The sequence below is a fragment of the Bombus pascuorum genome, chromosome 1 (assembly GCF_905332965.1).
Source record: "Bombus pascuorum chromosome 1, iyBomPasc1.1, whole genome shotgun sequence".
Taxonomy (NCBI): domain Eukaryota; kingdom Metazoa; phylum Arthropoda; class Insecta; order Hymenoptera; family Apidae; genus Bombus; species Bombus pascuorum.
In genome coordinates, this window is record NC_083488.1 from 20,941,745 (window position 1) to 20,957,371 (window position 15,627).

The window sequence follows — 15,627 nt, forward strand, 5'->3', positions numbered from 1 at the left end:
TTAATAATTCAGAAAAATCATAAAATTATTTAAGCAGTCCAGTTATCCATTATATCCATAGGTTTCCATATATAATGGGACTATTTTTAATATTAATTATTTGTTTATATAAAGCAACTTGTATTTTATACTATTTTTCGTTAAGAGTATGTTTGCAATAAATATTCACTCACTGATATATATGATACATTTTCAGATTGGTTTCAGATTTCATGACTATAATCCTGATGATGGTGTCTCATTAGACTTCTAATGAAATTTCAAAAAGCATAAAGCACGTAATGTGCTCGTAAAAGTTTCTATAACACATGTAATATATTCATACAACTTCCTATGGCAGATGCTCAAATATTTTCGTGAGTCATAGCATATCGGGAACAACAATGTCCAATTTGCGTTCGATACAGATTAAATGAGAGTTTATGTAATTTGGGCGTTGCATATCGACGTACACGAGAACGATGGAATCCTATCATTAAATGAAAATTCACGCACGTACGGTAACAAAATGAAAGCAGTGATACCAATTATTCATTGAAATTGTGTTTTCGAAGGATTATGACTAAAAATTTGTAGATTGACGACGATTTCGGTGGCAGCCAACTAATTTTCAGTTTCATATCCCAGCATTTTCAAATATCGAGTTCTTTCTTACTTTGATGAATATATCGTACAATACTAATTGTTTGAATGGATTTTTCTCGGCGAACTTTGTATCATAAGTTGATTGTGATTTATGCGACACACAGATTTGCATAACAGTTAACAGTTGTCAGCAGGGGATGATTTTTGGAATTAGAATTTATCGCTGATGAAAATATCAGGAATTTTCATCTTATTTTTTGGGATGTGATTAGGGTAGATTATAGCTCGAGCAAAATAATAAGATGACAATGATATAGCACTTTTTATCGGCAGCTTGAAGATACTTAAACCTACTCTACTACATTAAAACAATTGTAACTGTGAAATAGATAATTAGTTGGTCAAACCTTTTACACTTTTATTAAAAATAAAATCGTAGGAAATAATGTCTGTCGAACTAGCAATATATCATCGCTAACAACCAGTCAAATAATTTATTTGTTATACTGGTTGTTTAAAAATTGTTTGCAAGCAAATTTGGCTAGTTACAAGTCAAATTGCTTTACACGTAGTTTGACCCAATTAAACCTATCTTACCCTAGTCTGTTACAGCTAATTTAGAATTTGTTAATACACTAAGTTACATACTATATTTTTCAACACTCATCTATAGATCGTATAATATATTATACTGAATTTTATATATTTATATATATATATGTTACACGGAATGTTAATTACAAATTCGAGTTCGACATTGACTTATATAATATTTCATTTTCTTAAACCCTCGAGAAGATGATACTGACATATTGTAAATGATGAACTTGAAGTAAAGAGGGTTCTCGTTAGGAATGACTGTGATGTTTAGAAAGTCAGAGTCCAAGGAACATGTGCACGTGTCAGAATGATTGACAACGAGCGTGTATACTTAGGTATCTAGAGAATATGAGAGAATAGCCTTAAGGATCCGATACGTGGATTTAGCCGAGGTTTAAAGAGAATAACAGATATAAAATACTCTAGAGCTTTAAAGAGAATGACAAATAGATCGAGCTACTAAAGAGCCTACGGCAAGCATATATTTATCAAGTTGGTGCATATGAAACGAGAATGCTCCAGAATTTAAATTTGACGAGCCAATATCGTTTAAATTAAATTTCGATACACGTGTATCGACTGCAAACAAGTCTTTATTAAAGGAATAGGATACTCGTGTGATTTTTTCATATGAATTTGAACTTGAAAAAAGTATTACAAGAATCGCTGGAAAAATAAATCTGCCACTTGAAGAAGAGTGTATAAATATTCTCGTTAAAAGTTAGTTAGTGGAACTCAAGGTTGATTAATTTTCATTAAAAATGAACGACAAGAAAAGCTACTAAATGCCATGATAACAAGATTCTGAAAGGTGTCATTGGAAATAATTTGATCATCCGGGAAAATTTACAATAACCGTTTCGAAATGAAGATTCTGTAAAAATGTAGCGTTCGAGGAATTTTTTTCATTTCAGAGATAACTATTTCTTTGAATCCGGAATCATGATATTGATCGATCATTGAATCGTTGATCTGAAGAAATGCATAGTATCGTACGGAAATTATTTTGATTAGATATTCGATATTTTTAAATAACGTGCATGAATACTATTTTAAAGATCAACGTTACATGTAAATCAGCCGAATATAAGAAATACTATCAACAGAACGAGGTACTGTTCAGATTATTTTGTTATTGTCACAGACGCATTCCGTAATATTGGAACGATTATAAATAATTTTATCGGAGAGTGAAACATATTGTTCGTGTAATAGAATACTTCACCCAAGTGACGGGGAGTATTGTGCGAACTGATTTCGACACGTTATTGTTTCCACCACAATACGGATTCATGAATTAAATCAAAATAACGTGCGTCCACTTAATTGTCAGTAATTGCTACTTGTTCCAGACATTTCACATGGTATGTTTAACTAATGACGTGCCGACTTGAACCTGTAATACCCGCAATTGTCCGTTTTCAATTTTACCTTAATAATTTCGATGCGGATTGTAAAATGTCAGGTTGGCATATTACGCCGTACAATGCGCTTCAGAATACCAAACCTCGATGATGAAACAATAAAAATAAAGGTGTGTGAAAGGTACGTTTACCAGGTTCGCAGAGTTTATTTAATGTAAACGCGTGATTGTTACAATGCAGACAGGTCTGCTGGTTATTTTCAATCCACCGTCGTGCGACTGACTGTTCTGCGCATCGATCAATAATTTAGCAAAATCGACGTAATTGCGACGTGTGGACGTGCTAAAATTAGAACAAAAATGATAGGGTCGATGTGACGCTCTCTGGCAACGAATGACCAAAGCGTCTTCCTACCCTTCTTATAGACGGCAAGCTAAAACTTGAAGCGTAACTCGATTTACAAAACGCCTGAAACTATCATCTTTCACTCTGGCGAGCGTCCATCGATTGAACTTTCGAAACTCGCCTCCCTCTCTGCTTCCATCCCACGTTTTACGTAAAACGTATACATATATACCTATATACATACATCATTTTCCGTTCTTCATACGAAGCACGCCCCATCTTTACCATTCTTGACCCTATAGGAATGTAATAACAATAAACGTCGTGGAAGAACGCATTCCTCGCGGCAAGAATACGGCATCCTTATCTTAGGGCAAGTCGAATTCGCGTCGACTTTCGCGTTTCAATGAACCGCGAACATCGATACGCCGGTATGCCACAAAAGGGATTGAAAACTCGTAGCACGCACCGGTGCCAGCAAAACGGGGCTGTCCCGATAACGGCTAGTCGGTCACTGCAAACGTGGTCGTCCACCACACACTGGGCAAACGGGCTTAATCTTTCACGATGTTTAAGTGCGGTCTATTCGGCCATCGGTTTCGTCGAGTTTTAACGACAAGCTAGCCAAGCCACGGCCTGTCTCCGGGACACGCCACGCTGTTCCGTCTGCATGCTCGAGAGCACGTGGCTATAACGAGAGGTTCGCGTGCCACGGTATAATTAAGCACCCACGTTGAATCCGCGCGTTCAACCCTGCCACGGGAACAACCGGAACGACAAACGAATCCGAAAAGTCGGAAAGCTCGGCGATCATCCCTGCCGGCCGGCGCCCGTTACGCCGCGGAATGCCGCGATTAATCAACCGTGCCTGGCCTGACAGCACTGCGAAATTTATCACGACCCCGCGAGAAAGTTCGCCTCTTCAAATTTATCCCCTGCTCGTCTTTCACCCCTGTCTGACTCTCGTCAAACAACCTGCATACACTGTCGGTGGAACGCGGGATCGTGTAAGTACCTTTGTAACGCGCCAGGGGGTTGAAGCAGAGACAGGAACGGAAAACGCGACAGAGATGATGGAAGATGAACGCGAATTCAGATAAATAGGAAAATAGTGTTTTATCCAAATGGGCCTCCTCTATGACGCGATCTGACAGTGAAAAAGCGACGATCTGATTGCCAGGCAGGGAATTTAAACGAACATGTACGACTTCATTGGAGTATCGTGCCGAGGAGGGATTTACACGAGAGCAAGTTTTTGATGCTTGTGCTGGATAAAAGAATCCGTCTTGTACTGCCGTTATACGATGTACAACGCTGCGAGCTATTGTTCTCCTAACATTTTCTCTCCTTCTTCTTTTTCTTACTTCCTTTTGGTTTCTTGTGTTTTATTCTCTGAGACAGTATCCCGAGCAGTAAAGTTGGTCGCCGCAGTTGAAATATTTTTAGGCAAGATTGTTTTCCAGCATCTTCGGTAACGCGATAATTTCAGTCGCATTGTTCCAGTCGTTAAGCTATATGTAATTAATATCTCTACCTACTTCTCTAAGCGACAGGTTATTAAGTTTCATTCTAGAAACTGTTTTACTTTCTATTGTAGATAGGACCGGATTAAAGTTTTCAAGACCTGACTATTGACCAAGGAGAGTCTCTGTTCATAGAAAAATGGAGGAGAGGGTTAAAGCGAAACAAATTTATATAAATATGAAATAAGATTTATTTTATAATAATAATTATTTTCTATTTCATTTTTCTTCGGATAATTCACTCATTATACTCTTAAGATGATATATATTTCTCTTCAATACTTGTAATCCTAATTGGCGCCTGGCCATATATTTTATAAAATTTCTCTCTTTTCCTCCAGGCACGAATTACCAAATAAAAGTCGTACGACAACTGTGTCAAAGCTGTCTACAAAGTAACAAAGTCTCGAAAAAGTCGACGCGTTTGCGTCGCCAAGGTTGCCATGGTTCTTGGTAAAAAAAAACCTGGATAAGTTTATCGTGTGAACGATTGTCTTTGAAGTCCTCGATGCATGTCGTCCGTCGCTTAGAGGGTTACGCGATAAAGAAAGTATGACAACATAGCAATCGTTCGGGGTGGCTCGTGCATCGGACTAGGAAGACACTCATTAACGCGAACACGTGGAACACAGGGGTGAACTGGTTCAAGGATAAATTGTGTAAAGTCGCTCGGGGCGGTAATCGATATCGAGGAAAGTACACTGCAATCGCTTTCAATTACCGGCACTTGGCACTCGTGAAAAATAAAATCGCGACCGTTACCCCAAGGGATCGAGACAGGAGAGAGAATGGTTGCGGAGAAGCAATGGGGTGGGGTGAAACACGCAGAGGTCGCTAGAAAGAGGGGCAGATAGGGAGAAAACGTTGGGAAACGAGGAAAACGGGCGAAAAGACGGAAAACGGGAAAGAGGACAAACGGAATCGTAGGGCAAGCGTCGAGCTCTCGTTAATTACACCGCGTATAATGTCGCGACTGTCTCTAAACGTGGTGTACACGCATACGCGGTTCCGCGTGTACACGCGCGAGCAAGCGTTAATGATGATGGCGCTGAGCCCTGTGAAAAAGAAACGCAAGCTCACCGGGCGTCTCGTTAAATCGCCAGGTATCACGACAGCGGCGAGCGTATACTGAAATTGTATTTTCTACGTAGGTCGAGAAGTTTCATCCATCAAAGGAGGCACAGCGAAGGTGGATGACGGAGGTGGAGAAAAAGAGAAAAGTGGGAGAGGAAGTGGTTGGCATGGGATGAGGGGGTGTGGAGATGGTGCCTTTCATTAATCATCCCCCTCGACGCAGCGTCGCGAGGCTTGCGACGTTGTTAGCGATATTTCTAATCGAATCGTATTATCCCGATGACAGATGAGCGCAACGACGACACGGCGTCGACAACGACGTTAGCTCCGCTCGTCCGAGTTGCTTTCAGAGATCGGATGACACTTGTTGAAGTGCACCGTTTGTACGTCATCCAATTACCGGTGACTTTATCGGTCTATCACACGCACGGCTACCACGGATATTAACCAAGCCGAGAGGAAGTTGTAAATTAATTTACGGTAATGCGGAACGGCCGCGAGGACAAATGTCGCTGCACGGTTTACGGCCTTGGATTCCGGTAATGCAGGTGTACGAATGCCCCGAAGGGAATGCACGGTAATTTCGTTTCCGCTTACGGAAGATGATACACGATAGCCCCTGATACCGGTGCGGTTTGATGAATAGGCCTCGGACACAAAAGATCGTCGATGGTGCGCATCCTCCTTCGACACCCCTCTCTGTCCGTCCCTAGGCGAAAGAGAACGATCAGCACGAAAGTTCAATCGAATTTAAATTGCCCGAACCTCTCTTAATTTCGCCAGGGAATTAAAAAAAATTAGGATGGCGCGTGCCCCGGTGAATTCATTTCCTTCTCGAACGATCTATTCGTTTACTCCCGCAAATTCATTCGCGGATCAGGAAGGACGACGGGGAGGGAGAAATAAAAGAAGACGAAGAAGGAAGAGGAACTCGCATCGAAGGGAACAATAAAGACGATAACGCGGACGATGAAGAAGACAATGGTTAAGGGAGGACAGACGGCAGTGGCAGATAATGGGAAGATCATTATTTTCACGAACAAAGTCCCGTCCACATCGTCGCCGTCTCGTCGCCTTCGCCTAAGCGCGCCTTAATTAACATCTGCCCCAATTAGAATGGTTCTACCGTAGTAAGGCCGTGCTGCTTTGAATCTTTGCTCCTCTCGCTCTCTCGGTCTTCCTTTCCACCACCATGATTTCTCTTCTGTGTTCTCTTCTCTTTCGTTATTTCCCTTCCCACGACCTTCTCTTTGCTCGCTTCCTGTGCATCGTTCCCTCTTTTTTTCTTCCTTCCTTTCTTTTCTTTTCTTCTCGTCCCTTTCTTTTTCTTCTGTCTTTCCTTTTTTTTCTTTTTCGTTCCTACCACTTGTTCCTCGTCAACAAACGCGTCGTAACAGTGACCCGATTGTTTTGCCTTACCGGCTATACTAGTGACATTTTCAGCGTTGAAAAAATAAGTACAATAGGGATAGGAATGTCTGCCGCTGGAACGTCGAGGAAAGAGTGAGCATAGAAAGTCGGATATCGAGGCCACGAACTGCTTTCTAACGACTGTGTTAATTGTCGTGCGGCGGCTACGAGGAGCCAGAGGCAAAGGGAATTCTGATGGAGTGCTTTTTGATTGAGCACCGAATGGGAAAATAGAGGAGAACCTGCTGTCCAATCCAGTCGAATTTGGATATTTACGCGTGACCTCTTGAATCCGTCCTGTCGAAAGTACGAAAGAGCGCAACTACCGAGAGAAATTCACTTGTTCAGGTTTAACGCCTTCTGACGCCATTCCCGAGACCTGCTAAAAGGCTCGCCTAAAAAATTGTTCGAACGTGAACTGCGATACATTTTAAACACGATGTATTCGAGTTTCAAAATTTACACAGCCTTTCAGAATGTTCAGCTGAAATAATCTTGATATAAATTAGTTAATCTTCTTAAAGTGAGACCGATATATCCAATGTTTAATTCCAAACTGCACCAAAATATAATTTTGCTAAATTTAGTTTATTAATCAAACAAAATTTATACAAACAGTTATAAATGTTATCTTTTTAAAAAGCTTACTGAAAAGCCCCAATTGCGAATTGCGATCGTTTCTATCACCGTTAATAATTCTGGTAATTAATTAAACTCGCAAATATAGCTTTTAACAGAGGACTAGATTAATCAATGATACAGACCGTCGATACTAAACAGTTATCTATCATATTATCGATGTTCAAATTGAAGCAGAAACTGACATAAAAACCTAGCTCGTTAGAAAAACAAGCGGGGTAAAAAACAAACGTCCGATAGATCCATAGATTACCATTATCCGACTCGTGTAACAAGGAAACCTTGATGCTGATAATTACAAAATCAATAAACGATGTACCATTGAAAACCCCGTGGATAATTCTTGGACGAAAGGAAATTTAATTCGCGTCATCAACGAATATTTCGTTCGGGAATAATCGAACACGTCGAAAACGGAACAACAATCCGCACACTCGAATCCTCCTTCTCCCGATGGCCGTGTTCTTTTTTGCCTGCCGCCTCAATTTGTCGAGGGATATTAATCGCGAACGCGATAACGTCGTTGCTGTTGCTTCGTGCATGACAAACGAGACTGATATAGCATGCCTGCACGAGCGGCACGTTAAACAGAGAGGCGTATTTATTCTATGTGTTTCACTGGCGTGTTTCTACAAATTAACTTTCCACGGAAATGGATAGGTAACCGGGGCGGGACGTTGCCAGTGATGGCGTGAAGACAAAGACAAAGACAGAGACAAAGATAAAGAGAAAGACAGAGAGAAAGAGAGAAAAGAAACGAGGCAGAGAAAAGGATAGAGAGCAACGAGGTTGTAACAGAAGGGTGTAAGGGGTTGAAAATGGGTAGCGAACGACTGCATCAAAACACTGTACCTGTCACACAGCATCCAATTATCTTCGAATCACGTACGTTACCGTAACGTTCTTAATTATCCATCCCAGGGACGGGAAAAGTTTCTCTCAGCGACGATCCATGGAAAAGTTAAAGCCGACCGTCGCGTCGACGTCTCGTGCAAACGAAAATTGCTCGTCGCGTCAAATTATCGAGTTTAACTCCCGGTAACCGGCGGCGGTTCCCAACGGTTCACTTTTACCGTAATGGTTTCACGTTTTTGCCAGATCACGGTCGCACGCCGCCAACGCTCTGCCATATCGCCATCGTTTCTGTCCGTTCTTCCAACGATTCGGCCGTTGTAGTTTCCGTCCCGGTCCGATCCCCGATGGTGCGAGACAGGAAAACGTGGCTTCGGTGTTTCGACGTTGTTGCGATGCGGTGAAAATGGAACATTCTTTTTTTTTCTGAAAGCTTCGATGTCATATACGACTGATAGTTTCTTTCTCAACGCTGGCGTGAAAATGTTTTAAAGGGTGGCTATTTTTTTACTCGTTCCCACTTCTTTTTTATACAAAGCAGAGCGATAGTGTGGTTTTAGCTCGTTAGGCATTCAGAGTATTCGGTTCGATCATCTGCAAATAAAATAACGTTGCGAAATCTTCCGTAATGAGCAAAGCGATGTTACGAGAAAACGAAGCTATAAAATAATCGTGTTTCGATAATTCGTACGAGGAATTTGAATTTAATGATGCAATTACCAGAATGATATATTTATCATTTTTCATAGTGGTTTTAAGGTATTGATATGATATACGTACATGAGCTCGCTTGTGTATTTGAACGCTTGCACACACCTTTTACGAATATATTCTTATTACAAATGTTATAGAGAAAATTGTAACGGGACGTTGTACTTGCAGTACGTAGATATCTCATAGCTGGCGAAATTTCAAGAAGACATAAAAGTACTATTTCAAGTGCATTCGTAAGTTAGTTTATATTTCTATATTAACTGTTTAAATTTTACAGACCTGTGTCAGTGGATTTTGAAGAATTTGAGTAAAGTATATGAAGAGAGGTCTGTTTCTTCTCTTGCATTATGCAATTTTACATACGACCCTCGTTGTAATTTCTTGTTACTCCTGTTATTTCTTGTACCTCAGAGGTACAAGTTTTATACTTTGGAAGTTCTAGCATGGAATCCAGATGTATGAAGTTACATAAACTCGAGCGTTATTAAGTTAAACGTATTGCAGGGCTTATTTATATAAGTCTGATGAATCTATAGCGATGTTTTCTGCCGGGCTGCGATACCAGATAAAATGATTACCTAGGAATAATCTTTGAATTTCTCGTTCTCGGCAGCGACTCTACGCGAGGTAAAATATCTCTGTGGAAAAGCTTTTCACGATCACCTTATCGACTTCTCGTGGAACCAGCAGATTTTCTATGAAAATTTTGATAAACGCTTAGTCATGCTGCTGATGGCGGCAATCTATCATCTCGTCTTTCATTTGATATCTTCTTCAATATTTGAATAATCATTCTGTTTATGAAATTGAATTTGTTTCTCGCCACTTTAAAAATACAGCTGAGCTAGGTTGAACGAAATCTTCTTGAATAGATAGGTGAAAAAAAGAAAACGCATATTATACAGCGTGTTTTAGATTTTTGTGATAGTTGAAAGTAACACGAAAATAGTATATGAATACTAAACCTATAAATATTCCATTAAAAATTGTAATAAGACAACGATACATGAAATTGGAATTTGAAAGAAACAAAAATCTCTAAATATTCTAAGAACGATAGCAAGTACGAAATATGCACTTTGTACGCACATGTAAAGACGAAGTAATTTTGTTATACTTTATATGTAAACAATTCGATGTAGGTTTCGATCAAAGGCACAAATATTAAGGTGTCTCCATTCCACAGTAGCGTTTGTTGACACCCAAATTTGCGACAGTACGCTCTTAACGTGACATTAACTCGAGCGCAGAGAATCCATTCGGTCCGACTAACACATTCGGGCCGTACAACTAAATGGCGTTATGTTATCTTGAAACGTCAGTCTTGTCGGATCGTAACGAGAAACATCGCGTGACAATGGTAAACTATATTTCTGTCCGTGTTCTCGTGCCATGATGAATCGCGAATCCATCGTTCCTATAATATGCATCGAAACAATTTATCTGTTTCCATCTACAGATGTAGTCTTTCGATATAGTCCGCTCTGGAAACCGTCCAACCGGTAATCACGTGGCAATAAAAGAACTCGTGCTCGCTATTTAGCGAATGTATCAAACCGCGTGATAGAAGCACTATTTTACGCGAAAATAAACAACGTCGGTGATAACTGCGTTGTCCACAACGATGAAACGACGAGTCATATCGATGTTCATCCTGGAATTAACATGGTCGGTAAAAGGAAAAAAGGACAGAAAGCAAAGAAAGAGAGAAAAAAAAGGGGTACGATATACAGTTCGCTTATTCAGCAGCGAATTATCATAGAAGAGATACGGGTCGCAGAAGGTTAGCTAGGACGAGAAAGGAAAAAAGAAAGAAAAGGGGAACGAGAAAGTACAAGATCAGCTTTTTCCATCGTCCGAGCGATTTTACGATCTCGTAGGAAAATAGAAAAATTCTTACCATTCAAAATGCCTTATTTATGATGCAAATTTGGTACGCAGGCTGCAACTCTTCCGACAAGAGTATAACAGTAAAAACAAACGGACAGTTTTTACGGCGCGTATATTCCGTCTGGCATAGAATTAAGGAACGAACGCAGAGGAAAGGGCGAAGATAGTGCGGCGAGAAAGAGCAACGGTGGAATAAAACAGGGGGGTGAGAGGGTGCAGCGACATTGAAATTTTACATATGCATGAGCCATAAACGTACAAGAATATTTCCGTCGAGGGCGACGGTGTTATCAATCGACGAGACGTAGCAAGGAACGAAAGAAATTCAGCGAGACGAAGTGAAGGAGGCAGACGCGCGGAAAGCAACGACGGAGCAATTCTCTCTCTCTCTCTCCCTCTTTCGGCCTCTTTCTTTGCTGCGAAGAGCGCGCGATGAGAAAGATGCAGAGAAGTCTGATGCAGCTGTAGCTGCGTGCGACGTTTATACTCGTATCGCGTGTATCCATTTTTCCCCTCTTCCTCTTTTACTCTTTCTTCTTCTTCCTCTGCTTTCTTCGTCTGGCTCGTTCTAGCTTCGCGTCCCCCTTTCCGTCTCTCACCTCGTTCAGGGGTAGTTTTCATCCGCACTTAAGAACTCTTAGGCTGAACGACGCGTTACGAGTATTCAAACAGAAGTTTCACTCTGTCGAAATAGTATATCCAAGTCATTGAGTGGTGACGGTGTTTTTTTCTCCTTCCCATCTGCATTGCGAGGGAAACGGAGTATAAACGCGTGGCCAAGAATTATTTAAACGCAGCTAGCTACTAGCGCGGTGCGTAACGGTGTAAAACACACGCGAAACAACGTCGCCGGATATTGGCTTCCATCCACGGGGTCTGCTGTTTTCGAATCGAGTGGCGCGCTCGTTGTTTCAACGGATGGAGTTTCAAGGTGGCTGTTTCGGTGTCGTTGATAGAAACGCACAAAGTGGCAGGAATTTGTACACAAACACCGGTAGTTGAAAGGAAACGCGGAACATGTCGTACTGTGATCTTCCTTTTGATCTACAATCGCTTTGTTGCACTTTACAGGTCTACCGAATATCTGTTTCTCTGTCTTTCTATCTCTGCTCCTTTTTTTTCTTCTTCCTTCCATTTCTTCTTTTCTTTTCCCCGTTTTTTTTTTTTTTTTTTTTTTTTTTTTGTTTCCGCTTTCTTATAGTCGGTGAAGCACCAAAGCGTAAACGAATCAAAGTAGCAGTTTGTTGCGTCGCCTGATGATAAATCTCAACGGAGGAGGGTAACAAACCACGAGTTCGTTACGGTTGCACCTGTTATATCATATTTCGTCGTGCGCTTATTATAACCCTTGAGAACCAACTTGCTATTCAATTTGCGAATTTTCTTTAAGTAGATGAGTTTTTGGTCGTTCATAGTTGTTCGCGTAATTGGCTAATCTGTTTGCAGAATTTTAGTTAGCTGTTATATTAAACCTTCTTTGAATGCTCTTAACAATCAATTAGCTGCTTTGTAATCTTCCGATGTTTACGTAATATTCCTATTAACCGTTAATTGGCACAATATCATATAAAATTTAACATAGTAGAGTATCATACTTTAGATATTTTAGTAATATGCTATCTGATTATTCAATTTTGAAACTAAAGTTAGAATTCAAATTAACGTTCGAATTCGTGATGAATCTATAGCAGTCTATGTTAGAAGATAAGGGTACAAATCGAGATTTTGGTTAACAAACTTCTGTATGAATATGCAAGTTACATCCTATCATAATGATAACACACAATGTAATTCAAATTTCGATTATTTTCACGTGGTATTTCATTGTGATGGTATCGCATGAATTTGGAATATAGACGTGTAGCCGAGATTAACAATTAGTGCCGTAAAATAACCAATTCTACCAATTCCATTTGCCCAATATTACTAGATTAATGCATACGAAATATTATTCCTACGAATAAACGTCTAACCACGAGTGAGTAGCTTCTCGAAAACGTCAAACATTTCATGAAAGTGATTACAAACTAGCTACATAGTTTCGTTATCTTAGATTCACTAGTTCAGTCAGTTGTAAAATTCAAAAATTCTTAAGACGTAGATGTAACAAAATTTCGTCTCTTACAGCTTTTTTGGTCTCGTATAAATCACACGAATATTCTGATTATTTACGACGATCAATAACGACATTTTAATATCTTTGTTATAAATCTTCTTATCTTTGAATATATGTACGTGATTTACAGAAAATTTCTTCTTCCATGATAAACGCTTGATAATTTAAACTTCGTGTATCGTCATAAATTTTTGAATTTATTGAAAGATACGATATTTCACGTGCGTCAACTCGATATCTGTTTAATAATTTCACTCCATTTATAATCTTATTAGGCTTTTAACAATACAAACAAAGAAAGACTCGGGAAAGTCCTTAAATATCAACCAAGCTATTTCACATGTTAAATGCCATTCTGCATAACGTGATTATTAATATTTATTAAGGATTGAATAATAATTATTAAGGATTGAAAGCGTTTATTGTCAATATCGTTGTCAAGAATGAATAAAATCTTGAAGATGAAGAGATAATCGGGAAGCTTTTTAAAAAAGCGGTCTGTAAGACGAAATGATGGATCGAGTTATTAATAACATGAGAAATTTCACTTTTAGTTTTCTAATATTAGCTTTAATTGGTAGTTATAACTTTAATCTGAAAAAAGCTTCGTTCTTTTCATATTTGTGAAATAATTAAAAATTTCATAACAATTTAACCATAATATACGCTATGAAATATACTATACTATTTGATCACAATAAATAGTACACTCCAGCTTACATATTTACCACGAACTTACAATTCCGTTTACTTTTTAAATCGTTCGTACTCGCTTCCTTATCATTTCTTTATCATATTATTAAACTCTCCAAAAATTAAATTTTTCCTAAGAAAATGACGCATTACTTTTCCCTTCAAAATTATCAACAATTCGAATTATCCTCTGCGCTGACAATAACCAAAGCAGCATTTCCCTAAACCATACACGTCGAAATATACTCGACAGACACTCCACTAATTTCCACGGCGAGCTCGCAACCCTCTTTCTCATTCAAACGCCAGAGAACAGAAGAATCAACCGCGTCGATAACCCCGGTGTATTCCACGGCGCGGAGTGCGACGATATTAATATTTTTCAACGGCGCAGCAGCGGCGAACGGGGGAGTGCAGCTCGCAACCCCAGCGCGTTAAAAAGCGCGCGGCAACCCTCCAGGAAAATGAATAGCCAGCCAAGGGGCGAGAGGGGTGTTTTTGCCGCGGACAGAACTTTATCGTCTGGCAAACTTTATCTTTATCGATGCGTCGCACGAATCTCGTCGCGAGACGGAATCCGAAGAGTCGTGTTCCCTCGACCGAGGATGTCACTGAAAAGCGGCAGATTTTCCAGCGGACTGGCCACGTAACCGTGGGACGTCTGGAGGTGAAGAGGCGAGTCGATTTGAGCTCTGGTGAGCCAGTTTTTTTTCTACACATCGCATCGTCTTGAAGAGAGAGCCTCTCGAAGGAGGAATCCGTGAACGACGTGCGCGATGTTTCCATAAAGTTAGCGACGTCGCGCTTCGGGGAATAAATCCCTGACTGAGCGTAAGGTAAATTGTTCGAACCACGAAGATTGGTAGAATGAGCGAGCGCGTGCGATAGCTGAAAAAAGCATGGAATAAAAATGAGAAATGGAAGTGGCGGATTGATAGACGCGGAGGAATAGAAAATGGCGCTAAGAGGAGAAGACAACGAGGATGAAAGAACGAAGAGGAAAGAGATAAGAAACGCGCGGCACGTTGAGAGGTCTAACTTCGAAGATACGTACTACTTCGCGGGTTTAAAAATTGAATTGAAACTCCTTCAGCGCGGGATGTTACGTAGTTGCTGTTTGAGTTTTATTTTCGACACGAATGATTCTGTTGGATTCGCGGTACAAGGCAGATCGAATGAATTTATAAAAGAAGTTGGTGAATGGAGAAACACGAGCGTAACAACGTCGATGTAAAAGAAGTTGCGCGAGGTTGAGAAAGTGTCGGCAGCTTTTTTGTGAAGCGTACATGTGTATATTTACGAAGATCGTTGAAAGTATGGCAGATGGAAGAAAAACGGCATACATTACCACGACTAGGAGAACATCGTTTTAGACACACGTTGATCAAACGTTTTTTCCTTCTCTTAGCCCGCATTACGGTTCTACCCGTAAATGTCTCAACGCACTCTACTAAAGGAATGGACGAGGGAAGAATGAAAAATACAAGAGAAATGGATAAAAAAGGAGTGCGCGGCTAGAAGAAAGTGAAAGAAACGGCTGGAAAATTAAAAGAACGACGTCGGATAAGTCTCTGTGGATGAGAGGGTGGCGACGGGGGGCAAGACAGAAAGGGAAATAGATCGATAAAGAGGAAAGAACAAGGGAAAAGGTGGTGCGAGACAAAGATAACGGTAGATCGTCTACGGAGAAAAGTTCCGTAATTTACTAAATGCCAGTCTACCGCACCATGCAAATTCCTTGACGTCGGAAACTTAACCGAGATTCGAAAACTTACTTCCGACGATGAAGGTTAATCTCGACGGGCCGCGTCGAAGGAAACGG